Raw genomic sequence first — 27,104 nt, forward strand, 5'->3', positions numbered from 1 at the left:
GAATCTATCTCAGTGCTATCTTTGGAGACATACCTCATCTGAAAAGAAGCAATACTGAAAATAGCTGTATATTTTTGGATGTATATTTCTGTCTGGATGGATGTCAGGGATCAGCTTATCGGGCAGCTGGAGCAATGCAAATCCCCAGTCTGCACAGGTCTAGTTTTGTTTACACTATGAGAGTTCCTGGTCAAACCTGGGCCTTGATACCCTTACAAAAAGCCTCCCAAAAGTGACAAAGACTGCAGGTTTAACAGAAGATACCGGTGAGGAAAGGTTTCCCAGTGATAGTGGAGGCACAGAACGCAGCAGCAGCAGGGACTGAGCTGCCGGGTGCGCAGCACACGGGCTGTGATGGCAAATCACTCTGGACTATTCCCCTCTCAGTCACCATCAGATGAGCAAATACCAGGAGGATCTGGTGCTTGTGAAAATTAATAGACGTGGCTGCACATTCCCAACATCTGATTATCTGTAACTGTACCTGCCAAGCCAATCTGTTTGTGAACCCTGGGGCACCAGGCAGCTGCAGCCCTGGCTGGGGCACACCAGCTCTCTGTGGCATAACCATGCCTGGGAGGTGAGGATTTGGGCTTTCTCAAGAAGTAATTTTTCTTAGTAAAAGCAGTGATTAACCTTGCTTCAGTCACGAGCAGCAGTATTTAAAACAACAACAAAAAAAAAAAAAGGCAGCTGAGAGCTGCCTGCAGCTTGGCTCGGGCAGCCGCTGCTCCATATGGCGTGTGAAATGCCAGCACATGAAATTAACTCTCATAAATAAGTAATAAGGGCTGATTTGCCCAGATCTGGATGGGCTGACTTCCTGTGGAACACAGCCCTTAACCGTGGCATCATTGTAACTGCAGGTGTTGGAGATCACAGAGTTCCAACAAAACGTGTATTCTCGGGAGAGCTTGGAAGGAAAAAACCACTTTGGGAAGGGGCCAGCATTCCAGCCTCATTCCAGGATGCTCAAGGAGGAGTGCGTGTTTGTGTTTTCAGAACTGAGTTTCAGTTTTCTGACACTTTTCCACAAGTCAGGCACAAGTGAAATTGTATTTTTTTCAAACAGAGCCTTTGAAATAACCGAAATTTTCCCTCTTCCAGAGAACTCCTTGTGTGGGAGTTCTTTTTCCTCTCCAGAATGTGAGAAAATTGAAATAATGAAACTTCCTCTAAAAAATCAGAAAGATTTGTCCCACGTCACATATCCCATGTAATCTTTCACTGACAGTACTGGGGGTTCAGACTGAAAGCCCTATTCCTGCTAGAACAGAAATTCAGTATGCAAGAAGGTGGCAAGATTTTAGGTAGAACTCTAGGACTTAGAGTTGCTCATCTCTTCTCTGACAAAAGAAATTGAACACAAATAGTCATATTCTCACAGACCCTGGTGACTTGAGACAGCAGTTTTTTAGCTCATCTGCAAGAGGCCTTCCCGAGTGCCTGGTGTCCACTCGCAGCAGGCATTGCTTCAGGTGTTGACCCAACTGAAAGGGCCAAGCACCAGAGTCTGAATCCCCCTTTCCAGCAGCACCATGGGTTCCTGGAGGCCTGGTCCTGCAGAAACAATGGAATTTTTCTTCAGTCACCGTCAGTGAAATGGAAGCAGTGTCACTGGGAGTCGGGGATTGATGAATGGTCCCTGAAGTGCGGCAGCGCAATCTGTCAGGGCTGAGGTTAATGGGGGGAGTGGAAATAGCCTGAGCCTGCACAGCTGACATCATCTGCTAAATTAGCTGAAAAGCAGCTCACAGCGTGCTCTGCCCCTCACTTCACTGTCATTGACCCCAGTGGCCAGCTGCAGCCTGGGATCCACACGGAGCCTTAGGCAGCTCCTGGGGCGGGCTGGCACTGCCCGGCTCTGCGGGGGCTTGGGCACCACCCCGGAGCACTGCCCCGGCACAGGCCACACGGCCACCCTGCCTCGTTTCAGTGGGACACCAGGCTTGGCTGCAGTTTGTCCTCAGCCACTCTTAGGGCACAGAGGGGGACTCACAAAAACGGGGGAAATCCCACTCAGAATTCATCCCCGTGTGTTGACAGGGTGTCTCACAGGGGAGGCTCTGCATCCCTGCCACTTCGCCAGGGTCTGTTCCTGGTCAGAGCTGGTGCCACTGTGGCCTTCAGAACCAAGCTTACTCTCCTGCCAACTGGAGTGCTTGAGAAATGTTCCAAATGAATTTGGTGCTCCACCTGTGCTGGAGACCAAATTAACCCATAGCTGAGGAAATAGAAAACCAGGAATTTCATTGTTTAATGGCTTCAAATCCTTTACTACTTAATTGCCATTTATATCATAAATACTGAGGAAAATCAAGGTGTTTAAGAGGAAAACAGATCCTAATTTCTGATGATGTCTTCTTCTCACCTTACAGGAAGAAAGGTGCATTCAGAGGCTGGGTTTGGCTCGGGAGGCATCACTCTGCAATGAGAGGCTCCAGCTCTTCCCACAGGTGTGATAATTCACAGTTTAGATAAGTTTTTTCCTGTCCTGAAGGTAAAATACAACGCTGAAACTGCCAGGAGCAGTTTTTTTGGTTTGTGGTTGCAGCATAGCCTTTTCTGCCCTTTGGACATATGCCATGAATGCTTTAATCCCAGCAAGGGTTTTATCTTAAACAGATACAATGAAGGATCTGAGAAGTAGGTCAGGGGACATTAGAGGCTGTTTGATTCATTGTGAATTGTGTGCCTGAAATGTCATTACTTGCATGCAATGAAGCTGCTGTTTTGTTTTAGAAAACAGCCAAATGGATGGTTAGTAGGAGAAAGGAGAGAGGGAGGACTGGGTTTCAGGGGACCAGACACCATTTCAAGCAGGACACCACCACCCCAAGCGAGTGCTTGAGCCACCTGTGCCAGCAGCAGGGACCAGCAGCACCCCAGAGGTGCAGGGTGAGGCTCTGGGGTGGCGATGGGGTTACAGATGTGGCAACAGGAGAGCTGCAGCTGTCTCCTCTGCTAGCAAAACAGTGCTTGGGGGACACTCCTGAGATCTTTTCCAAAGTACTGACAATATTTCTTTCCCCCTCACAGTGCTTTACCACCCTGTGTCTGTCCAGGATGCAGAGTTTTCATTTCTTTTAACGGTTCTCAAGAAATTATTGAGAAATAAAAATGCATTTCAAAGTTATCTTCAAGGCTTACTGTGGTTCAGATGGTTTCTTTAAATCCACAGTGCATATGCTATTTTTCAAAGCTTTACTGGTCCCCAAATGATTGTAATGGGGTATTGACTGGCTTTACTGTGGCCTTGGGAGTTTAGAAAGGAAAAAAGTAACTTAGCAAGGGAAAACCCTTTAAATATATATACATGAAAGTTTTTAAAGTTCATCTAGTCTGTGTCTAGTTTTGGTATTTATAAACCAGACACTGTCATTAAGGTTAACAGCACTTTCCTGTCCTGGGAATGTTGCAGCAGCCCGTTGACTGGAGCTCCTTCATGCCTTAAGAAAAAGAAACCACCCATCTCACAGGGCTGGTGCACCCCTCAAACTGCTGAAATCACTGCCAGGAGCGGGAGCTTGGCCTCACAGCACTTCCCTGCCATTGCTGGAGAGCCTGGGATCCTGAAATGTCCCTGTAACAGCATTAATACAAGATGGATATAGCTCCATACCCTGGATCTGAAACTATTTAACCTGATAAATAGTTTCAGTTAATGGACAGCAAAAGGAATGATGCTCAGTAAATTTGATTTTATGAGCCTTTCACTTATTTGCTGTGCCCATTAGGTCGGAAGTTAGGTAATGGTGAGTGTCCATTAGTGCATTAGCTCAGTGATGAGGGAGCTGAGTTGGAAGAAAAAGACAATGGTGGAAAGCCCCCTGAAGGCAGGTGTATTTATTAAACCTTTGCTCCTTGGTGGTGGCTGCAGTGGACACTGAGCTGGAGAGGCATCGGGGTTTGGTTCAGGTGGGAAGAACAGCAACCCCTGGATCCCCTTCCTGCTCCCACAGCATTTGGTCCGTGTTTCTCCTGCCGTGGGGAGCCTGAGACAGCCACAGGGGCTGTGGGGCAGGGATGGGGCTGCTCATGTGCTCCTGTCCCAGGAAAGCCTCTGTGCAGTGCTGGTGTGATGGGCAGCCTGGGGCTGCTCCTTCCAGTCATGAGTACATGACCCAGCTTGTAACAACCACAATAACCATTTCACTGATAACCCTTTCATTTACTCACTTCCTTTGAATTTTTTTTCTCTGCCCAGGCAAATTAGTTTTTAAAATCTCCTTTCCCAATTTCTTCGTTACCCTGGGATTATTTACACAGCCCACAAAAAGCTGTTTACTCTTCTGGGTAATTCAATGAACATTCACTTGCTTTGAATTAATATGCAGCGTTGTTCCAAGTGCTGGCAATTTAGTGGTAATTGGAACATCTCCTTACCATGGAAAAAACATCCAGCCTCCCAAGTTAGTTTTCACAAATGGCATTAATGCAGCAAGAGAGCCAAATTCCCTTGTTTATGTGCTAGCAAGGAAATATGGAGCTTGTTAGCAATTACGCGGTAAATTTTCTTCCCCTCACCTCCGGATGGTGCTTCCTCTGTAGCTGTGGGGCTGTTTGGGTGACTGGAGTCTGTGTCCCACCACTGCCAGGCCTGGGTGAGTCCCTGCTGTGCTGATTAAGCAGTTTGCCCCGATGTGTTACAGGTGCTGGACAGGAGTTGGGTGGGTAAAAGGGGTTTGCAGCAGGGTGTGGAGGAGCAGGGACAAAGAACCTTTTCAGCAGCAGTTTGATCTTGCCTGGATGCACATCAGAGGTACGTGCTTCAAGCTGTTTGTGAGCCAGGTGAGCTCAGCAGAGCTTTCCTGCAGGATTTGGTAGGGACGTGTGTAATTGCAGTACCCCTTGCTCAGCTGGGGATTGATTCCATCCAGTAACAGCATCAGCCCCTCAGCAGGCATTTCCATTTCCATCTGCTGGGTGCACTGACCACGACAGGCCACGGCTGTGATAGAGACCTGTCTGTGAGGCTAACAGAACCTGATAGACAGCAAACGAAATCTGTTTGCTCTGCTCTGTTGTCTGCTCGCTTCCCTAATCTGGTTCTGCTTACAAGGGCTACTCAGGATGCTAACCCTTCTCCAGGGGTTTCCCAGCAATGGAAACAGCTTTGTTAGGGACTGAGGACAGGGAAAGAGATAATAAGTTGCATTTGTTTTGAGGTTTTGACACAGTTTTGAGGTGCCAGTGGGAGCACTTTGACTCTGTGCAGCCCAAAGTGAGGGTTCTGTGCCTTTCAGAGCCTTTTTCTTCTCTTAAACTTTTCAGCCCATGCAACCTCCTGCCCAGGCCGGACATGGAGCTCAGCCAGAAGGGAAGAGAAAATGTTCTGGGGTTAGTTAAACTCCCAGGTGGGGTTTGCTGCTGGATGTGGCTGTGAGAGCAGCTTCCCTGTGGGATGACGAGTCTCAGAGCAGCAGAGCCCTCCAACAGCCTCTCCTGCTCTCAAGACATTCTTTCTCTCATCACATTTACTGTAGAACTGGAAAATGTAATGATGAAAATATTTTTGTTGATTTTTGTGCTTTGCTTTTGACCTGTGAAAATGTGTTTACAGCAGGGTTTGTGTTAACACCCTGAGAATAAACAAGTGTGAATATGGCACTGATCATGCTAGTACAAAAATTAATGTTGCATATGCAACATTAAATACCGCTAAAGAATTTAATTTAATTAGGGAATCAGTCCTTATGGAAGCCAGCAAGCTGGCAGCCCAGAGAGCCGAAATCTTCTGGCCATGGCAAGAGCTGAGCACCCAGGATCTCACTGAGAGCTGCTGCGTGGGGCACACCTGGCCCTGGTGGCAGGGGACAGAGCAGGGTGCATGAGCTGCCAGCCCTGTCCTTCGCTGCATGAGCAGGGACTGGAGTTGAGAAACCATCTCTAGGGACAGTATTCAACTTCACGAAGTCTCGGGGTGGAAATAGCTTCCAGCCACCAGAACTGACCTGGGGACAATGTAAACCCACAATCCAGAGAAGAAACCCTTCAGAAGCAATTAGAAGGCTCTTGAGCTAACAAGCACACTCCAGACTCCTTGACACCTGCTCATGGAGGCGGCAGAGCTCCGGGGCTGCCAAAGAGGTCTTCTCCATGCCCTGCTGCTCTTCACAGCCCCTCTGCCAGCCCCCAGGGGCTCGTGGCCCTGTCTGCAGCCCCCGTGCTGCCGTGGCACCGGCTCTCCTGCGCATGTGGTCCCTGCCACAGCTGGCAGCTCCCCTGGGTCTGAGCTCTGGGCCTCAGATGTGGAGAAGATGTGGGCTTGTGGGCAGTCCCCACACAGCTCAGATGAGCAGCGACCCACCCAGCACAGTCCTTGTCCCCTGAGACTGCCTTCACAAAGGGTGATTAATGCAGTCTTTGGGAGAGCACATTGACTGAGACATCTATTTACAGAGAGCTTCCTAGTGGTGTCCTCAGGAGAGCAGGGATCCAGACAGCACAGTGTGTGTTGTTAGTAATGTAAAAGGACACTGTTATTTGTATTGCATCACTGAACTCCATTATGTCTTTTATTCACCTTGTTTGCAGGACAGAAGCCATCACCAATCAGCACTCACTGGCAGGTCACCAGGGCAGGTTTTATGCCACGAAAGAAAGAGGCTGCTCTGAATCCCAGCAGGACGGGGCTTACAGTGCCCCTGGCTCAGCATGAGCCACCTCCTCAGCTCCCACAGCAGCCCTGGTCCTCACTGGCCACCCTGGGCACTGCCAGCAAAGCCACCTGAGCTGGCAAGGATGGGAATGCCCAGGGACGGGGCCATTAGCAGGACCTTACCCTCATGCCAAGGTCTTTTTCCTCTGCCAGTTTTCGGTGGAGCTTTCCCTGCACGTCCCCTTGCCTGCTTGTTGCTAGAGCTTGTCACAAGTACTGGGGGTCTCTGTTGGTCACTTGGTCCCTGTCTCCTCCCAGAGCAGGTGCTGGCTGTGGGGCAGGGCTGGGACCACCTCACACGCATCCCTTGCAGGTCTCAGGTGCCTTGGCAGAGCTCTGCGAACAGCTGCTTCCCTCTCTCTCTGCATTGAGATTAATGCTTGAACAGCAGTTGTCCCATCCATCTCTCTGGGAGACTTCCTCCAAACAAATAGCAGGAGGAGGTGGCATCTATTTGGGAATGACAGGGCTTCAATCTATTTATTCCACAGGTAACTGCTCTCTGCTGAAATGTCAGATTGACTCTTCATCTTCCACGGGCTGGGTGCGAGCGCATGTGGCGGGCACGGCCCGCCTCCCCTCATCTGCAAGGAAAAAGAGTCACTGAGATTGATTGCACAGTTGAATATGCAGCATGGTAAACAGTTATTTGGAAATTATTGTTTGTGTTTAATTATGACATACAGAAGTTTAACAGTCATAAATTTTTCATTGGAGTTGGAATGCAAATGTAAGCTTTAACATGCATCAACGAAAGACACAAATCAGCACTTCCCACAGCACATCACAGCTCTGGGGCGGGCAGCCCCACGCTGCTCATGGGCATCCCCCTCCTCAGCATCATGGGCCAGAGCTGTCAGTGAGCTGCGAGTGGCTTGGAAACCAGAGTTTACTTATTTCTGCTTGGCTTGTCCTCTGCAGAAAGTCCGTGAGGCAGAGCAGAGGCTGTGACAGGCAGTCAGGGCTTCACTGCCCCTTGCACTTCTGGGGTGCAGCCAGGGTGGGGAAGGGCCTGTGGGTGTCACCTCCATCCTGGCAAAATAGGAAAACTTTCTGGTTTCATGAAAGTTCCTTGTCAGCACTTTTGCTGCTGGCAACAATTCTTTCCAACAATTATCAGATTAATTTTCCCCATCTTTTCTCTCTTTTTATTCCTTTCTTATCTCTTTCTTCTCATTCCCCCAGCACATGCACATGGACACATGCTGTAGCTCTTGGCAATTGAAGAAAATGAAAAATAGATATGTAGAGGGAAAAAAGTTTAACAGCAAGAAAAGATATGGTAGAAAAGAGGGTGGTAATAAAGGAATCTAATTAAAATGAAAAATTTCTGTGGGAAAAGGAAGTGGTGTTGGGGGAGGCAGAGGTAGAACATTGTTTCTATCCAGCCTGCTCTTTTGGGGGAAGAAGCAGCATTTCCCAGCTGATTAAAAGCTGGTATGATAATGACAGTTGAGTATTTTTCTGTCTTTGTATTTCTGAAGCAAATCTCTCGTGGGACAAAACATATCACTCAGTGAGTTGCATAACGTTTAATTCTGTATCAGGCAAAGAAGAAACTGTGTCTGTGTTGTACAGCTCACACGTGAGCAGAAAGGTGAGCACACGTTCTCTGAGCACCCACTGGTGCCTCCAGAGACAGCAGTTCTAGGGAGGATTGTAGGGAGAGACAGGAGTCCAGAGGGTCTTGTGACTGTTTCAGGGGTCAGCAACTGGGGTATGGAGATCTCAAAATAGATGTGCAGAAAGGGCTGACCTGTAGCTGAAGGATGTGTTTGAGCAGTGCTGACCTCGTCATCAAAGCTTGAGATGAAACATCTCCCCGGACAAGTTCTGTTTATGATGTTCTCAAGCTATTTTAACAACAGTATTGTAGCCAGTGGAGCTGTGATTTACTCCACAATGGCAGAGGTGTCCTCGGGGCCCCTGCAGGGTGGCCACCCTCGGCAGGGGGAGAGCAAGGGGTCACAGCCCTGGGGACATGTCCTGCAGCCAGTTCATGGCCACGCTGGCTCTGATGCCTGAGCTGTGGCAATGAGGGACTCACTGCTTCAACACAGAGTGGCCCAGACACAGCACATTGGGGCAGGGGGTGCTGAGAAGGTGGATAAATGGCACTGGGCTGTTTGTGTTTCTGCATATTGTGACTCTGTGCAGCTGTCAAATGACCCACGGCTAATCTCAGTGATTTAGGCATCTCTCTGTTCCTTCACTGGTAAGGGTGACAGGGGAATCTGTGGCCATTGGGACCCAATGAATCAGTTCTGGAAAAACAAATCCTCCAAAGAGGAAACTGTCTGTAGGAAGTGGGGTGTGAATGCTAAACCAGAGATGTGGCAGTGGGAATGGCTTTCCTGGGCTTTGCCTTAAGATTACTCCTTGCTGTCTGTCACTTCTTGGTCCTCTTGCCATGTTCTGGTTGGAAGGACACCTCTGAAATGAGGGATGAGCCATAATGAGAAAATAAATGCAAATTAATCAAAGATGACACTAGAAATTATGTGAAACATGATTTCTTTGGCATAGTGTTCCACTGTAGGGGGGTCTGTGTGTGAGTACCCAGGCACACGAATGTGAGCCATCGCCGTTCATTGTTACAGTGCTCACAAAAGACTTTACAAATATGAATGCTAATAGCTCCCACGCAGAGCTGTGGGTGACCTTCACTTGGGGCTCTGGAGCTGGATTCAGAAGCCATTGGTTTGCTTGCTGTCTGTCAGTTTTCCTTTGTGGTTTCAGGTACAATCATGAGTGGCAGCAGCAGTGGCAGTGACAGAATTCCCCAGTGAGCAGCAGAGCCTGAGGACCAGGTGGGTAATGGTGAGATACACCTGAGGTAGGCTGGGGGGAAAGGAGGAGTAATGTGGTACTCAGGCTGTATAGCTGCAGTGGAAGGGAAATGCTGTTAAAGAACTGAAGTGGTTCTAAAAACCCAGAGTATTTAATCTTGGAATGCAATTTCATTCCTGTAAAATCTTTCACTGGCATGGTGCTGGCTGTGGAGGTGAGTGCCAGAGACCTTCTGCCCACGACTGCAGAATTTAGTCAGCTTGTGAGTGAGCAGTGATGCATGAATAACCAAGACACAATGTGTGTCCTTTCATGAGCGTTCATGCTAGATCTGTGTCCTGAGAGGAAAGCAGTGTTTGGGTCACAGGACAGGGCAGCGGGAACCTTCAGTCCCACGGGAAATAAAAATGAAAGAAGCAGTGATATCGAGAACTTCCCCAGCGAGAGATGGTGTATCACAGTTGTTCTCTGTTCTAAACACCACCTTGAGCTCTTGCAGGTCCGGTGAAGAGAAAAGTGAAATGAAAACATTGCAATGGGTTAGAAAATGCTGAACGAGACAGCTCCATTCAGCGCGAGTCTGCGACATGTCAGGACTGGCAAAATGTTTCAGTGTGCCAGTTATTAAAAATGAAGAAATTGTGTGCAGTGTGAGGGGTGATGGTGATTGATTGTGTGCTCGGAGCTCGTGGGGTCAGCCCGAGCCAGGGCAGTACCCACGTGGTGACACGGCAGGAGTCGCAGCGATCGCTACCACGCTCAGAACTGTTTTCACTGCTCTGCTAAAATAAATACCTCAGTTCTGCCAAAACATATTAAAGGTAAAATGAGTCACCACTAAGGCAAACGGAAAGAAAATTCCCTTGAAGGAAGTGAGCACAAACATAACTAAAAGCAGTAGATTAAAGATTGAAATATAAACTGCAGATGACAGACAAACCTTTTCTTGGTGATTTTCCAGAGGAAAAGCATTTCTCGTGTCTTTTTCACTGTGCACTCTGCCTTCCCCTTGCAGCACCTCACACTGCCCTCACAGCCTGAACCCTGAGAGCTCTGAGCCTTTACTTGCCAAAACTCCATCCCCCTGTCCTGCTGGGTGTGATTATACCCATACCCATATCAAATGTGTGTATGTTTCTAGAACAGTTATACACTTTTGGGGTTTTTTGGGTTGGTTTTTTTGGGGTTTTTTGGTTTGGTTTTTTTTTTTCGGGATACATTCATGCACATTGCATGCAGTGGGCAGTTAATGGGCTGCCCCTCTGCAGTCAGAGGTGTGCACACACTCACCCTCTGCTCCCGGGGTCCCTGGCAGCGTGGCACTGTCCCCACCAGCGTGGCACTGTCCCCGCCTGCCACACCCGCTCGTTGGAGCCATCCTGCCAGAGGAGCCCTGGGTGCTGAGTCACTCCTTCCTGGGTAAATATCAGGGTAAAAAGACATGACATTTTCTGGGCCGTTCTTCTGTATTAATAAGATTCCAACTACAGGGTGACCTTTTCACAAAGGATTTGTAAATGCCAAAAGCTGCATAAAAATCTCTCTTTCTCAGGCAAACAGAGGCATCATAACTTTGCATTTATTTCTGAAATGGTGTTTTCCTGTCTTTTCCCCTTTGATCATCTCTTTCCCCTGAATGGATGTAGTGACAGCTGCACCTCCAATAGCAGCTGTGCAAGAGAATGAGAGAAAATCAGTGATTGAATCATTGCCTGCTCAGGGGATCATTCTGCTCAAGGGGCTGGATGAGTGAAAACAAACAGGACAGGGATGATGCCCAAGCAGGGAGGGATCAGCCTCTGCAGGAGAGGGACCACAGAGCTTGGGCTTGGGCTTTGCCTTGGGCATGGGGGAACACTGGTGCCACTCCCAGTTTGTGTAAGGAGGGCTTACACTGTTTATTGCCACTGAACCACATTCACACCCAGAGAACAGGAAAATCAGCACCAACCCAGCACCCAAGGCTTTTATGTTACATTGCATTTAGGGTATTTGATTTATCAAATAAAGGCTGCCTTTGCAGCAGGCTTTACACCCTCTTTGGGTGTATTTCCAACCATAGGAAAATAATAACAGCCAAACAAAAACCCAACAGAACAAAAGGCTTATAGCTTTTCCAATGGAAAGCTGAGGGTTCATCCAAGAGCAGGGCACTGGTACACACCACCACCACCACCCTGCATTTTGTCGAAGGCCCCCAGGGCATGGACCTTGCCTGACCTCTTTGGTCAGGCTTTCAGTGAGCTTAGAGTCGCCCTGAAAATCACTGCATTGCCTTAATTAATACAGTGTGTAAGGAAACTCTCGTACCTTTTTCTTTCACCTCCATGGTTACCTTTTTCCTTTGTCCTCTTTCTGCATTTCTTATGTCTTTTCATCACCAACTAACATAATTTAATTCCTTCTCCCTTTTGCAAGAGTCCAGAGCCTGCACTTGTCACTGGCAAGCATTCAGCTTTTCCTAAACTGCAGCTTAAAAAGGAAAAAATGAGGCTGGATCTGAGTCAAATGCAAGTTTCATACTTTAATGTTTTATCACCTCAAAATATCATCCTGCTTTTAATTTCCTGAGTGATTCTTGTGCCCAGCTCAGCAAATGCTAATACGCTCCCCTGATTCCCACTCCGGTTCCTCCCAGGTTTTCTAATTTTCCTCCCATTTCCGTGACAAGTGTATGATCAAAAGGAGCAACAAACTGTAGGTGGGTTCCTAAGGTGTCACCTCAAATATTGAGGGTTGATACGAGAGCAGGAAATATGTCCACGATTGAATAGGAATATGTGCCAGGTAGACATGAAATCAGCAAAAACTTATCCCTAGGGTCCTGGTGAGTTACCTGGGAGTCTGCATGTCAGCTGCCTGGACTCTAGGCCAGGTTCTTCAGTCAAGCCAGGACAAACCTTCCCCTCATGCTCCTTCTGTGGTGTTACCCTCAGGACTTTTGCATCACAATCCAGGTTTCCCTTCAGCAGCACACAGCATTACTTTTTGTTCTGCTGCATTGACTAATGAGAGTAATTGGTCTCTGTCCTCTTCATAATGTCCCTCTAAGTATTTGTAAAGAGTTATCATGGCTCCCTCCAGTCCTCTTTTCTCTTCACATAAAGATTCTCAATTCATTTTAATTCGTCCTCCCTGACCCTCCCTCCCACTCCCACTTTATATATCGAATAATGGAACCCAATTACCTGGCAGCCACTCCACATTTGGAGGAGAGAATGGAGGAGGGGACAGCAGCGTGCACTGGAAGACAGCTGTGAGTTCTGCGGTGGCCAGCAGGTCGCCCTGTGTGTGACCACTGCCCGGGCTCAGCAGCCCTGGCTGGGTGCGAGCCCTGCAGCACCTCCAGGATCCTCAGGTGCCGCCGCAGCTGCAGCTGGAGCCTCGCCGGGCACTGCCGGGCCCTGCTGTGCCACGCCAGGACATGCAGCACGAGGGGATGCAGAAACAGAAGCAGAGGCCAGAATCCCCTCCTGCACTCTGTAACATAAGACGAGGGTTAATTTGGATTAGCAAAATGGAAATGTCAAGCTTCGTTTACATTCTGGCACCCAGTGTTAATTACCTTTCCCTTTTTTTAGTAACCATTCTTGTGTTCTGTTTCCTCACTTAAAACTGATAATAAGCTGTCCATCTATGTAACCACTCTGCTGACACAAATAATGATGGATATGGAAAGAAATAAAATGAAAATCTAATGAGACATTGCTCAGAATGAGACAAAAAAAAAATTGAACCATGTTCTTTAATCATCAATGTGCAAAGCCAACCAGAATGAATCTGTTTCAAGGAGGCCTCATTTCTATTTAAATGTAAAATACACTGAAATACTTTAAGAACCACAGAAAACTATGGATTTTGGATAAAAGGCTAAATATTAGCCTTGTAATTCCAGCCAAAAAAAGCCCCATACCAACCAACCAACAAATTCAATGCCCTGGTGCTGCAAAGAGGCCGATGGCTTCTCTTGCTTAGACTTCCCAGAGGGTAAAGCAGAACTCCTTAGACATAAGGTCACTGAAAACTTCAATCACTCGTTTGCTCTGCAGGACAAAGACTCATCAATTGCCAGCATCATCATAAATACAGGAAAAAAGAAAAAGCCTAATTCTGACCTGATGCTGGTATAAATAAGAATATCATTGCATAAAGTCAATAAGAGGTCATGAGCATTTTGAAGGGTTCAGTCCTCTAACCTTCCTCCTTCCTTCCCCCCCCCCCCCCCGTTATCATATTTTCCCCCATTTGTGTTTGAATCTGCATTTCTACTCCAGTGCAGAGTGAGACACACTGCCTGGCTATAGCAGCCACTTCACTGCCGTGGTCCATGTGTTTCAGAGCATATTCCAAACACTGTGATCCTCAAGGAAGCCCTGTATCAGGAAGAGTTAGTAAATTTAGAGTAATAAATCCAGTCTTTGAGAACAAAGAGGGTCTTTGTTTACCTTCTAAACAGAGGTTTCAGAACATACTCAGAAATCATCCTCTTCTTGGGCGTATAAAATTAAAATTTTTAAAAAAATCTCATTAAGAAAAGGAAGCCAGACTCCCAGTCCTGTGCTCAGAAAACAAGGCTTTAATAAGCAAGATGTTGTGGAAGCCTGCAGTGAGATTTGTGTGAGTGGTGTGAGGAGGGTGACAGTGGATGTCTGTTCCTTATGCTTGCTGCAATGGGAAGGGGTGCCCCTGAAGTCCCCAGGCACTGTGTAATTAAATGGTGAGATGTGTGACAGCCAGAAGGATAAATGGGTTCAAAAGAGATTCAATTAATTCAGAGGAGAAACCTATCTGTGGCTGTTAAGCCCCTTGTTCCCAACACAACTCGTGGCTCAGGAAGTCTGTAATCTGCTAATTACTAGAAACTGAGAGCCTGATTTGTGGGCTCAGATCTGTCCAGTTTCTGCTGGAGACAGGGTGCTGGCTGGGTGATTTTAGATGCTCCAGTGTAACAGGTCTTTTGTTTGGGTCGTGTAAAATCATCTCCCTGGGGCCTCCGTGGTGCCCTGCTCGTCCCTGCTGCCTCAGTCCCTGAGCCTTGTCACTCAGCCCTGCCCCTGCAGGATCCTGTGGCACACCCAGCAGAGCTCCAGAAGATCCCAGCGTTGTTTTGGGTCTCCATTTCATGTTCATCTGCCCCTTAGGTCTTTGAGGGGTATTTTTCCCTTCGTGTTTCTTCAATTATTTGGATGATGTTTCATCACTGCAGTCAAGTAATTGCACTGGCACATATGAACATTAATATTTGCCGTGTGAATTGAGAAAAACACCATCTTTAAACCTCCACAGCAAAAATGCTCCTCAGCAACAAATGAAGGTGCCACAGCATGAGCTTCCCTGCAGCAGAAATCCCTGCTTCTCCTCCAGGACTTTGAACACCTCCACCACCAGTACCACAAACAAACAGCAAAGTCAAACACTTTTTTCTCAAACAGACACCCAGTCCTTGTGATTTCAGATGTGATTTTGTTTCCTGATTTTATCTGCATGAGCAGTTTGAATGGTTTTATAATTTGCCTGTGCTTCCATTTTATCACATCTGCCTCCCATCTGTTATTTTTATGGTTTGCATTCCCATTCTTCTCTCCTAATGCCAGCAGCTTGACTGTAAAGCTGATGGCACATCCTAGAAACTTATCACCTCTCTCAGAAAAGCATGTCTCGTGCAGGATGGCGTAAGAACCACCTGGAGAAGGATGGGTGGATCTGTTATTAATGATTTTCTTTAGCAAGAGCCCACACTACCACTGTACGTGGTGCAGGTGCATGTTCTTTTCTCACTGCACCTTCCAAAAGTCACACTGAATGAACAGAAACCAAACGTAAACAAAACCTTAGCGATTCAGGGGTGTTTGTCTGCTATATTCCACTGTGCTGAGAACAAAGCAGGAACAGAGTGAGCACTCCAGGGCTCCAGGCTCTTCCCAAGCCTTATCCCAAAAGACAGGGGTGTGTGGGAGCAGAGAGCTGGTCCCAGGGATGTTCCATGAGCTTCCCAGGGCTGCAGAAGTGAGGGAGAAATTGAAAACCAGCCTCTGGACCCCCAGGCTGAGCAGTTCCCTGTCACACTCAGAAGATAAATAAGTAATTTGGTCACTGTATCATGACAGGCATCCTCCTCCCGAGCATTGCAGTGCAGGGACCCGGCCACAAAACACCTTTGAATCAAAGTCAGTTCACTGCAGCTCTCACAACCCTGGCTCTGGTCCACAGAGCCCGCAGAAGAAATGTGAAAGGGGCTGCAGGACTTGTGCACTGCTGCCGGCTTGGCATCAGGTGGAAGAACCATAACGTGCAAAATAAATACAGAGTTTCCCTAATGTCTCCAAAACTCAGTGCTCAACCTCTGATAAACAACAGATGAGTCCCACATGCGCCGCAGGCTTGGGCCACTCAAAATTTTCACTTATTTGTGCAACACAGACTTTTTCTCCTTCTTTTATAATTTTCCAAGCACATGTATAATTGGCTCTGGCCTGCTACCAAGAGGTTTATTAGAGCGGCAAGGGATGAAACTAATGATTGTTAAGAAGATCTAATTCCAAGGATACTGAGTTGTTGATTACACATTTATGGCTGCTAACCAGCAGCTCTCGAATAAGGGCCTGCGGATTTGTTTACCTTGCCAAGGCTCTAAGATGTAGCCAGTCACTAAAATTCAGAGTTGAGGCAGAAATCAATACAGAGCTGCTGAACACCCTCCTGTGCAGCTGGGAGAGACTAATTGCTGATGAACCTATGAGTCCAATAAAAATGTGCATAATTTAAATTGTATTAAAGCCATAAGCTGCTAAAACATCAATATTTAAACACCATCCCACCATCCCCTGCAGTGTCACTAGGGATCTTACAGGAAGAACAGACATTGCTGAACATTAAAGCAACAAAGGCGAAAGAATTGCCTGAAATATTTCTTTCACCACATTTCTGACCTGGATTTGAATAAAAGAGTCTCACGGAAAAATTTGGCCCCAGGTGTTCTTCCTCTTGGTGCCAAGAGCAGGTGCTGGAGCTGCAGCTGTAGGGGGAGGTTCACTGAGGGCTGGCCCTTTGACAGCAAGGTCCATTCCCAGTCTGTTGACCATCCTGGCAATACTCAATCCAGAGCTCACCTGCTGAGAAAAATGCATTTATCACCAAGATTCTACCTGTGTGTGCTCTACAAGGTGTGCACGTGGCAAACCTCCATCATTTTCTCAGACACTCTGGGATACATACCATGAAATTTAACAAGGTGTGTCCTATACAGGGCTGTAACATTGCAGCTGTGTGCACTAATTAGATAACACTCATTATTGTTCGTTCAATTTGCATTTGCAGAGGCGGTGCCAGCACTGGCTGCCGGCCCTGATTGATTGCTCCCACTTTGCATTCATTAGGAAGGTGGCCTCAGCACGGTGGTTTTACAGCGTGTTTGCCACCCCTTAACTGGAAATGCCAGTCAAATGCCTTGAACTGTGTCTCTTGATTAACAACATTTTGCAAATGCAGTGCAGGCTGTTTGAGCGACCTGACAGGCAGTGGTGGGGCTGGGCGAGCACTGCTCCACTCCCTGCAGAGCCCCCCTTCCTGCAGGCCAGGTGGCAGAAACGCTGCTGTGACACAGGGGCTGGGGACAGCTCACAGGCACATCAGGGTCCTCAGTGGCCGTGTCCACTGCTCACCTCCTCCACGCAGACGAGATTGACAGAAATAAACGGGCCTGTCAGAGGGTTTGGCTTTGTCAGACAATACTGAGCTGGGGCACATACAGGTCTCAGTGACCTCTGAGGTTTTTCCTTCATGTCCCCTCAGCTGCAGAGCGGGGTTTTCTCTGGACCATCTCACTCCAGGCATCACCTCGGGGATCACTGGAGCCAGGGACTCATCTCTTGCCTGGGTTGCTGCAGCAGCAAACAACAGCCTGGAAGCACCCACTGCCCCAGCCCAGGGACCTCAAGACCCTCTGTTCCCAGAGCCCCCACCCTCCTGTCCTCCCCAGCTCAGCCCTTTGCCGCCAGTCACTCAGACTGACAAAAGGAGGAGGCTGGGCTGGCAGGGATCCTCCTCTCAGCACATCCCATGGCTTGGCACAGCTGCTTCCCTGCCAGAGCAAGGGCACTACGTGGCAAGGTGATGCCATTGAGTGCTGGACTGATTTTGGGGGATTTTCCCTCACGCTAGTGTTGCTGGGCTGCTGACACACAGCAGCTCCACAGCCAGTGTGTTCAGCAGATGAACTGTCGCTCCAGCTCGTTCCAGGGTGAAACACTGTCACTTTTCCCTTTTGCATATGCAGCACACACTGGGGAGTTCAGCTCTGTGCACAACAGATTTATTCATCAGTAATCGTTTCATTTCTGCAAAGGAAATATGTTCCACTGCTCCTGCAGCTGACAGGCTCTGGCATCAGTTGGAGGCTGAGGCTCCGAAAGGAGGCAGAATATGTTTATGGAACGAACCACAGCTGTTTGCAGTATTCCCCTGCCCTAGCAATTATTTTAATAGAAAGAATTCCTGGAGGGTTATTTGGCTTCACATGGTGCACGTTGTGTTCACAGCCACTAGTTCAGGTATCAGGCGAGAGAACCTCTGAAGACAGTTCTGCTCCTGTAAAGCATTTTTTAAAAAAGGCAGCAGGTTGAATGCTGCAGCCTGCTCACACACCAGAAAACACTTGCTCCCATGGGTAGCAGAAGAAATGATAGGAAAGCTGGTACATTTACATAATCTGCATTATCGTAAAGTTGTTTATCAGCATCGCTGAGCTGCCCAGTGCTCCCAGGGTGTGAGAAGAGATGCTGCCCAGTGCAGCCGATGCTGTCTAACTTAGAGACACAGAAAAGGTGAGAAGACACATTCCTGCAGAAAACATGAATCATCTGGCTCCACACATTTTTCCCTGAGGGAGAAGAGGTAGGACCTCCCCGACTTGTTCATAGTGCAATGGTTTCCATGGGTGCCTTTCTGCCCCCGTGGAGCAGTTCCTGGAGGAAGAGTCTCTGACCAGGCTGGCTGCAGCAGTGCAAAAGGGAGTACTTGCTCCAGTGCTGTATTTCCACAATAAACTGGAGTTCATTTAAAATTCAGCAGCATTGTGTGAACGTGTTACTGCTTTTCCTCAGAAATAATCAGTCAAGACAGTCCTCAGACACTGCTGCTCATTAAATAAAACACCCGGAGTCCTCCCGAAGGGGAAGGTTCCTCAGGGACTGGCAATATTTTAGCCTGCTTGCCATCTGAGGGCTTTAAAATACTTCAGAAGCATTAATTAAGTCTCAGGACATGCCTGTAAGATGGAAGATTAGCATTTACTCAGCGGTGAGCAGCACTGGGGCTGCAGGCTGGGGATGCTCCAGGACTGTAGAAGTTTGGATGCGGTGCTGTGAGTCCCAGAGCGCTGCTGGTGCCAGCACAAGGGAGAGGAGGGTTCCCAAGCTGCAGCTCCTGCCCTGACCCGCCTGTGGGGCCAGGCTGGTGGCCTTGGAGAGGAAGGTGAGTTCCCAGGTGGGGATGCTCTGCTCCCAAAGCTCCTGTGCCAGCTCGGGTGGCTGCCCTGCTGCCAGCCTGGCCCTCCCAAGCCTGCACTGCTGCGATCAGCACTGGCAAGCACCCGTGTCCTTCACCGAGAGCATCTCGCACAGACGTGGGATTTGGTTCAGGTGGCTTAATGAGAAAATTAGTAAATCCCTTCCTGGGTTTTTTATGTTCAAACCAGGTGTCCAAAACATGAGCTATCTGAATTCCTTATAGCTTTGGGATGTTAGACTCAGTTTTCCCTCTGAAAATGCCCATTTTTCAGTGCACAGGAGAGCTCTAGCTGTTCATCCCACCAACAGGACTTTAGTCACACACTTATGAATGTATAAAGGGAAGTCAAATGCTTTAATACTCCTGTGAAAATAGATATAAGAGAGGAAAGCACAGGTAAATAAAATCTGCCAAGTGATGCTTCGGAAAGTTGTCCAAAAAAAAAAAAAAAAAGAAAGAAAGACTGAACAAATATCCTGTAACTCAAAGGGGAAACAGGTAAGGGTTTGTGTCACCAAACAGTGCTGCTCACATACAGAAATGCCATTTCTTACCTGGAGATTTAGATGAGAAGAGAAGCTCAGTGATTTTTATCAGTGCCTTTAGTTTCTCTGCAGAGAATATGAGCACACTGCTACTGACAGAACATCAATAATGGGGGAGGTAAACACTTCCAAAGCGTTAATTCTCTCAGCATTGTGAGATCCAGCATATGCATCATCACTGCACGTCAGCGAGGGATAATGTGAGCAGGCACCACAGTCTAAAATACAACAGTGCAATCTGCTTCTGAAAGAGATTTCCATGTGGGAGCAGACCATGTTTCAGCAGTTTCCCATAACAACACCACGGCCAGACGCAGCTCCTGGCTGCTGGAATCTGCCTTTGTCACAAACAGCTTTGCAGTAAATGCACCTGGTGTGGATGAGCACAGCCCTGTGGGTCAAGGGAAGGGAAAAGGCAAGGGCAAATGGGAAAATCAATGCCATTGAACTGTCACAAACCGTGCAAACACCCTGAGCAGCACGGGAGGCAGCTTTCCCTGACTTCCCAGGGCAGGCTTGGCTTTGACCTGCATTCTGCATGCCCAAATCATTTAGTTCTTATGAATACTTAATTCCCCACTGAATTGCTTCAGTGCCAAGTAGCTTTCCCTTACTGCACTTCCTTCACCCCAGAAGGAGGTTTAGGAAGGCAAAATGATTCTGGACCATCTTCTGGACACAGAATGTAGGCTTCTGTTTGGGGTCATACCATGGTCTCTGACTCACTAACAAGAGCTGGGAAAGAAGAGATTGAGCAATCTCTGTCTCTATCTACCTTCCATATGTTTATCCAGGACACTACTAGATCTGGGCAAAGGATTACGCACAAATATTTCTTAGATTTTTTTTTTTAGTCTTGACCATTTTCTCACTCCTCTTATATGGGGTTTTCACTTCTGTGACTTTATTCTACCAGCTCTGTTTAGTATCAAAGTATTCACTGAAGCAGCAAATTATACATGATTATTGGAGATTACTCACTGAGAGTGAAGTGATAAATGAATAATTAATTCTCATTATTAGCACAGTCTCCCTGTTGCCTGTGGCCTCTGTGAAACGAGGACCCCGTTGCCTTAGGTACTGTGCTAGCAAACGGGGACAGGCAGCTCTGGCTCCCAAAGGGCTCAGCCTGGAGAGGTGGCACAGCTCAGGGGAAGGTAGAGAGGTGACGCAGGGGCTGGGGCAGCATTCCAAAGCCCCGTGGGTTCTGCACAAAGAAATGCCCAGAGGCTCCCTCATTTCTTTGTGTGCTGGGTTGGAAGGGTGCTGCCCCTCCCCTGCGGAGCTCATCACCCCTCAGGCACAAACACCGGGGGCAGCTCTCGCTGTGCTCTCACTAACCAGCACCTCTCACAACACCACTGATTTTTCTGTGGCCATGTTATTTCTTTGGCCTGTTTTGCTCTTTGGCTTAGAGGGTTTTTGAGCCTCAGCTCCACCTTCTAAGTCAGGAAGGTGAAACACAGGTGCAGGAGCTGCTAGGGAGAAGGCAGGAGGAGCAAAACCCCCACGTTTCCTCCCTCCTGCCGGGGCTGCCGTGCACAGAGAGTGATCAGAATGATGTATAGCTGTGGAACTCCCCCAAAGCACACACAAATAAAACAGGGAACAGGTTGTAAAATATGTTGGAGCTGGAAAATGAATGATCTCTGTCAACTATTTAAAAGCAATCCAGTAATGTGAACAATCAGAAGTGAAGAAAAATCAATACACTTTTCATGGCACTGAAATGGAAAATAAGTGGGATTTTACTCTGGTAAAATCCATGCAAACAAAACCCAACAAATTAATTCTGCTTGTCAATGAATATGGTCATGTCTTCAGCAGCAGCACGTCTTCCCACAGCACATCCTCCTTCAGCCCCAGCACTGTGCTAGTGATGTAGCAGAAATCCCCACTGGACTCAGTCGTACATGACAGAGAATTATGAACCATTGTGTGTTATTCCCAACACACTCAATTTGTTTAACAAATAATTCCTCCAGGAAGGCTTCAAGGAAAGCAAACAGACAACAGAGCACAGCAGACACAGCCCAGTCCCTGCTTCTGCACACAAAATTCAGACAAAGCACCAGAGTAAAGCAAAGCATCACAGTCCCTGTCAGACAATTGGGGGCACAACCAGAGTGGCCAAAGTGGCCATTTCTACACTCCGAATTGCAGCCAGCTTCTGACTCCAGGTAACAGAGGGCGACGGCCTTGGGGGCACGGGGAGAAGCTCCTGCAGCAGTCAGGAGGTGTGGGGGCCCCTCCCAGAGAGAGCTTGGTGGGAATTGGAAGGGGGAAGGTGTACAGTGGGGAGGGATCCAAGCGAGATGGATCAGTGGGTGGAGTGAGACCTTGCAGAGCTTCACAGAGCCACTCAGTTTCTCTTGCAGGTCTCAGTGCCAGGCATGCACAGAGACAGATCTATCCGCTTTCCTTTCCAAACTTTCCTCTCCTACTGGACACAAGAAATAGAGCCAGAAACAGCACGGAAATTAAAGACCATGGCACTGGCTGTAAGAGAACTGCCAGATGTGCAGCCAGCTTCTGGGCCTTGGCCAGACCCGTGTTTGGCACTGTTGAAGTTCACAGCTTTCAGCAACGTTCCCTCTGCATCCCAGCAGCAAAGGTCGTGGCTGACTCCACCCAAGATGGGACTTGCGGTACCACAGGAAGGACTTCCAGCAAGCCTAACTAATTTCTGCTCACTGGGACAAACATTCTTTAAACTTGTTGCATTTGGCAAAGCTGTAAAGGAAACATGAGCAGCACCATGAGCACAAACATGCCGTTTGCAGCTGAGCCTCTACCGGCAGCAGCTGCTCCGTCCCTAGGCAGAAGCTACTGTGAGACGCGAATTTGAGGTCTCCTGCAGCGCCTCCAACATTGCAGAGACAGGAAGGTTTTTCCCATTTAGTCAGCCGTGTAAGCTCTAAGCTGCTACAGGTACAGTTATTTATGTTCAGGTTACCTGCAGAGCCGATCTCCGCAGGTTCGGTTTGTGTCTCCGCTCCGCGGTCCCGGGCGGAGCTGACACAGCGCGGGGCTGAGCCCCTGGGCAGAGCCGGGACCGGCTGGGAGAGCTCTCATCCTGCGGGCGGTGAGCTGGGCTCCGGGGCTGAGCCCCTCCAGACCCTGGACAGAGCCGGGACCGGCTGGGAGAGCTCTCATCCTGCTGGCGGCGAGCTGGGCTCGGGTCCTGCGCCTTGGCTGAGACGAGCCTGCATGGAGAGGGCTGCTCGGAGCGGAGATGGCTCTCGGGGCCTGGCCGGGGCCAGGAGAGCCCCCAGCTCAGCCCCCAGCTCAGCCCCCCAGCTCAGCCCCCCAGCTCAGCGCCCCCAGCTCAGCCCCAGCTCAGCCCCCAGCTCAGCCCCCAGCTCAGCCCCCCAGCTCAGCCCCCCAGCTCAGCCCCAGCTCAGCCCCAGCTCAGCCCCCCAGCTCAGCCCCCCAGCTCAGCGCCCCCAGCTCAGCCCCAGCTCAGCCCCCAGCTCAGCCCCCAGCTCAGCCCCCCAGCTCAGCCCCCCAGCTCAGCCCCAGCTCAGCCCCCAGCTCAGCCCCAGCTCAGCCCCCCAGCTCAGCGCCCCCAGCTCAGCCCCCAGCTCAGCGCCCCCAGCTCAGCCCCCCAGCTCAGCCCCAGCTCAGCCCCAGCTCAGCCCCAGCTCAGCCCCCCAGCTCAGCGCCCCCAGCTCAGCCCCCAGCTCAGCGCCCCCAGCTCAGCCCCCAGCTCAGCCCCAGCTCAGCCCCCAGCTCAGCCCCCAGCTCAGCCCCCCAGCTCAGCCCCCAGCTCAGCCCCAGCTCAGCCCCAGCTCAGCCCCCAGCTCAGCCCCAGCTCAGCCCCTCCTCGGGAAGGACACGGCGCTGGCCAGCTCGGGGTTCAGGACAGTCTCTCGCCGTCCTGAGCGCTCGGGCTCCGGCACCTCCCACCAGAGCCCCGTTCAGTGTGGGGCTCAGACACTTCAAATGCGCTCTGTGCCGCAGTCACCCGGTAAATTAACCCTCAGCAAGAGGCAGAGCGGGACTCGCTGCCCGCGAGAGAGGGAGCGCTTCTGTTCCAGCTGTTCTGACAGCTGTCACCCAGACCCCCGCCTGTCGCTAAAGGCAAGCAGATGATGAGACTTCATTCCTGTATTTCCAGCGCCACCTCCTGTACAGAAGGGGAAACCTCTGAGTTCAGCAGCTCCGAGGAATGAAACTGGAAAATTCTTCCCCCACCCACGTGGAAAAACTCAGTGACTATTGAAAGTAAACACTGAAGGATTTACATTTTCAGTAGCTCAACAGCCCACTGAGTTGTGTGCTAGAGACACCCACAGGTGCCAAAACCTTCTAATTTTACAAAGAAAGTACATCAGCCTCACTTTGTGTTTGTCATAAATTTGTGCAGTTTCTGGGGTGGGATGTAATGGGTGAGAGAAATAAACATCCACTATTACAAAAAAAAGTAAAGCATAAGTCTGGCTATAAATATCAAAACCTCACATCAAATAAATTCATGGGACCATGATTAAAGTATATGACCAGAAATAGTTATTTTTTCTTTTCTTTGTCATCCTGAGCCTCTCCCAGAGGTTTTCAGCCTGGGACTGCTGTGGGGCTGCAGGGTCCTGGCTGTGGCACGGAGCACACACCCCATCCTTGGGGACCTCACTGCATCCAGCCACACAGACAAAGCACTGCAGCTTTTTTATATTGTATAAAGAGTTTGCAAGCATTAAAAAAACCACAGAAACAAAAACATGTTGGGTTTTCTTGTCCCTGATTTCAATTTCAAATATTAAGAACAAACCTGATTTTTATCCATGGGTGCCTTGCTTGGTGCCCAGAGCCATTGCCAAAGCCGGATCCAGAGCAGCAGCTCTGCAGAGCCACATCCCTGGAAGTGTTCAAGGCCAGACTGGATAAGGCTCTGAGCACCTGATCCCAGTGCATCTCCCTGCCCTTATCAGGGGCGAGTAGGTGATCTTTAAACTTCCCTCCTAACCCTAAGCAATTCTGCGATTTCATTCGTCCTTCTACTTGCTGACAGTGCCTAGAAAATTACTTGATTAAATACATTCAGGAGGTTTCCCACGAAGCACTATTCAGCATGATTATCTGGTACCTCCAGACTTTCATTAAAGAGACAGACAAGGTCTTATCATCTTTCCTAATAGCTGCCCCATGCTGCCCTGCCAGATCTGATAAGCTCTCAAGATGATTTGGAACAGCCTTAGAACATCCAACCACTTTTAATTGGGGTCAGTGTCTTCACGTCGGCAGATGCTCCTGTCACAGAGTGATCAAATCACTCTCCTCTGTGACCAGGACAGGCAGTCTGCAGCCCAGTGAGCATCCCTAGGAGACACAGAAGGTGCTCAGGCAGTGAACTCACCCTCCTGTGACTCTGCACCTCTGGCAGGGCCACACTGGGCAGCACCACTGTGTCCCCAGCTTTGGCTCTGATCACATCTGCCATTGCTGGCAGAAGCTGCTCTAAAGCTGTGGAAAGCTGGAACCGAGTGAATGAAAGACTCTACACAAACTCCTCTGAAACCTGGATTTAGGTTCTTGTTTCCACAACACTCACAGTTTGTTTAAATGATAAAAGTGAGCGAAGCAATCCTGGCTGAGCAGCGTGTTTCGAGTTTGTGTTCCAGTTGTCTGCAGCATTTGAGTCTCCCTCCCACCAAACTGAGGAGTTCAGATTCTGTGGGAAGCTTTCCAAATTCTGGCTGGAATACTCGGCCATTAATTCCCAACTTGCCCATCTGCCCGGTCTAGAAAACATTTCTTTAAAACATATGTCAAAACTGCTTGTTTATCTGTCAACATTGTCTCACACTGTTTAAAGTTTAACTTTTTAAACCTCTCAAGGTTGACCCTGCTCTGAAGGGGAGGAGCTGTCAGTGGGTTTGCCCCATGTAACAACTGCCCGTGGCACCAGACAGGCCGTGTGCCCGCTGATCACAGCCCGAGCTGCTCAGGCTCTCCCACAGCAGCCTTGTCCCTAACCCCTGTTAAAATTAAAAAAAAAAAAAAATAAAAAATTAAAATGGATTTGAAAGGAGGCTGAGGAGCTGGAGAGAGAAAATGCAATCTCCTTGTTAGCTTACCTGCACTGCCCAGAGGCCTGATGCCCTGAGGGGAGCTCGGCTGGCACAGAATTGTTGCCACATGGGCTGGCTGCTGACAGGAGCCGGTTGATGTGGAGCTTTATGGAGCACTGATCTCAGTTCAGACAGGACAGCTCTCGGGGTTGAATGGCTGAGTGTGCAGAAGCGTGGCTGGCTCCTCCTCCACTGCTCCAGTCCCAGAGTTGGGAGCACCAGCAGAGATTTCCCCGTTTTTGTTGCTGTGCTTCAATATTCCTCTTCTTCCACCGCTGGGGTGTTTGACCTCACGGGAGCTCCCCCAGGCCCCCACTGCCACGGCTCTGCCCAATCCATGCCCTCACCTGGTTTTCAAAGGAAAGTTCCCAAACAGCTCCTCTAAAGCTGTCGCTACATGGCCACACACAGAGCACATACATGGACACAAAATATGTTATTTATTGTGAATTTTGCAAAGACACATTTAAGCAACAAAATATACATTTGTGAACCTTTCATTTTATACATAACAATCTGCTACCATAGCAATAAATTAAATATACATTATTTACAACAGACATAGGTCACCAGAAACTACAAAGCACTGCCTCTCTACATCAAAAATAAACTTTGTCAGATACATTTCTCCAAGATTTATTTTCACTCTATAAACTCTCTTCACATTCTCTGCTGTAAATCCAGCATTCCCTCCGCAGGACATCCGCAGCGCTACATTCACGGGAGGCGATGCAAGCATGCGGGGCTGGGCGGAGGCTGCGGAGCAGCGGAGCGCAGGCGGGGCCGCAGCGGCGCCGGCTCTGCCCCGGCTCTGGGCGGTACCGGCACCGAGCACCCCCCGGCCAAGGGATGCCAGCCGCAGGCACAGCCCCTCGGGGCAAACACCCCTGGGCCCTTACCTGCCGCTCTTGAAGAACCTCAAAACTCTGGGCAGAAACGGAGTTTGTGCTTGGGCTGCCCTGCTTCCCTCCGAAAAAGCGGTGCCGTGTTGTGCTTTGGCTCTGTGGGCTTTCAGGAAGATGCGAGTAGGTGCCAGCGCTGTCCCGAGGGGCCCAGCGCCGGGCTCTGCCCGCCGGGGCAGCCGCACGCCGGCCCCGAGGGAGGCGACGCCGCCGGACGGGAAAGGCCCCGGCACAGGGACACGGAGCCCGGGCACCGGAGCTGGCCTGAGCCCAGCGGCTGCAGAACCAGCAGGCAGGACCCAAACCCGGCCCAGGGGGAGCACCCCAGCAACAGAGACCCCTCCACACGGCGGGGGCTGCCCCACCACCCCTAAGGCGTTTCTGAGCCCCCTCTGCTCCCTCTGCCATGTCCCTTCTGAGGAGGGCAGAAGCTGTGAGCATGGAAACAGTGGAATCAGAAAGGAAAATGCACTGCCCAGTAATTCTAGTGTCAGTTAAGGATCCTTCCCTTTATATATATAAATATATATATTTTATACATATATATATATATATATATCCCTTTTATATACGTATGGATGTGCAAGTGCCACTTATAAGCACAAAAGATTTTGCAGAATATATACAG

The 27,104-nt window shown here is 49.2% G+C and overlaps 1 long non-coding RNA gene across 5 annotated transcripts; it reads right to left on the reverse strand.

The window, feature by feature from the left end:
• Positions 1-6,547: 6,547 nt before the first annotated feature.
• LOC119709946 lies at positions 6,548-26,727 on the reverse strand. Of its 5 annotated transcripts, XR_005259459.1 has the most exons (5): positions 23,471-26,727; positions 12,640-22,709; positions 11,762-11,923; positions 10,742-10,866; positions 6,548-7,245 (listed from the first exon to the last, which is right to left on the reverse strand). It is a non-coding gene; the product is annotated as an uncharacterized LOC119709946 (long non-coding RNA). The 5 variants fall into 5 exon arrangements; XR_005259456.1 differs by having other exon boundaries at positions 10,742-11,923; XR_005259458.1 differs by lacking the exon at positions 6,548-7,245 and having other exon boundaries at positions 9,487-11,923; positions 12,640-12,931; positions 16,381-22,709.
• Between the last annotated feature and the right edge of the window lie 377 nt (positions 26,728-27,104).

The sequence above is a fragment of the Motacilla alba genome, chromosome 19 (assembly GCF_015832195.1).
Source record: "Motacilla alba alba isolate MOTALB_02 chromosome 19, Motacilla_alba_V1.0_pri, whole genome shotgun sequence".
Lineage (NCBI taxonomy): Eukaryota > Metazoa > Chordata > Aves > Passeriformes > Motacillidae > Motacilla > Motacilla alba.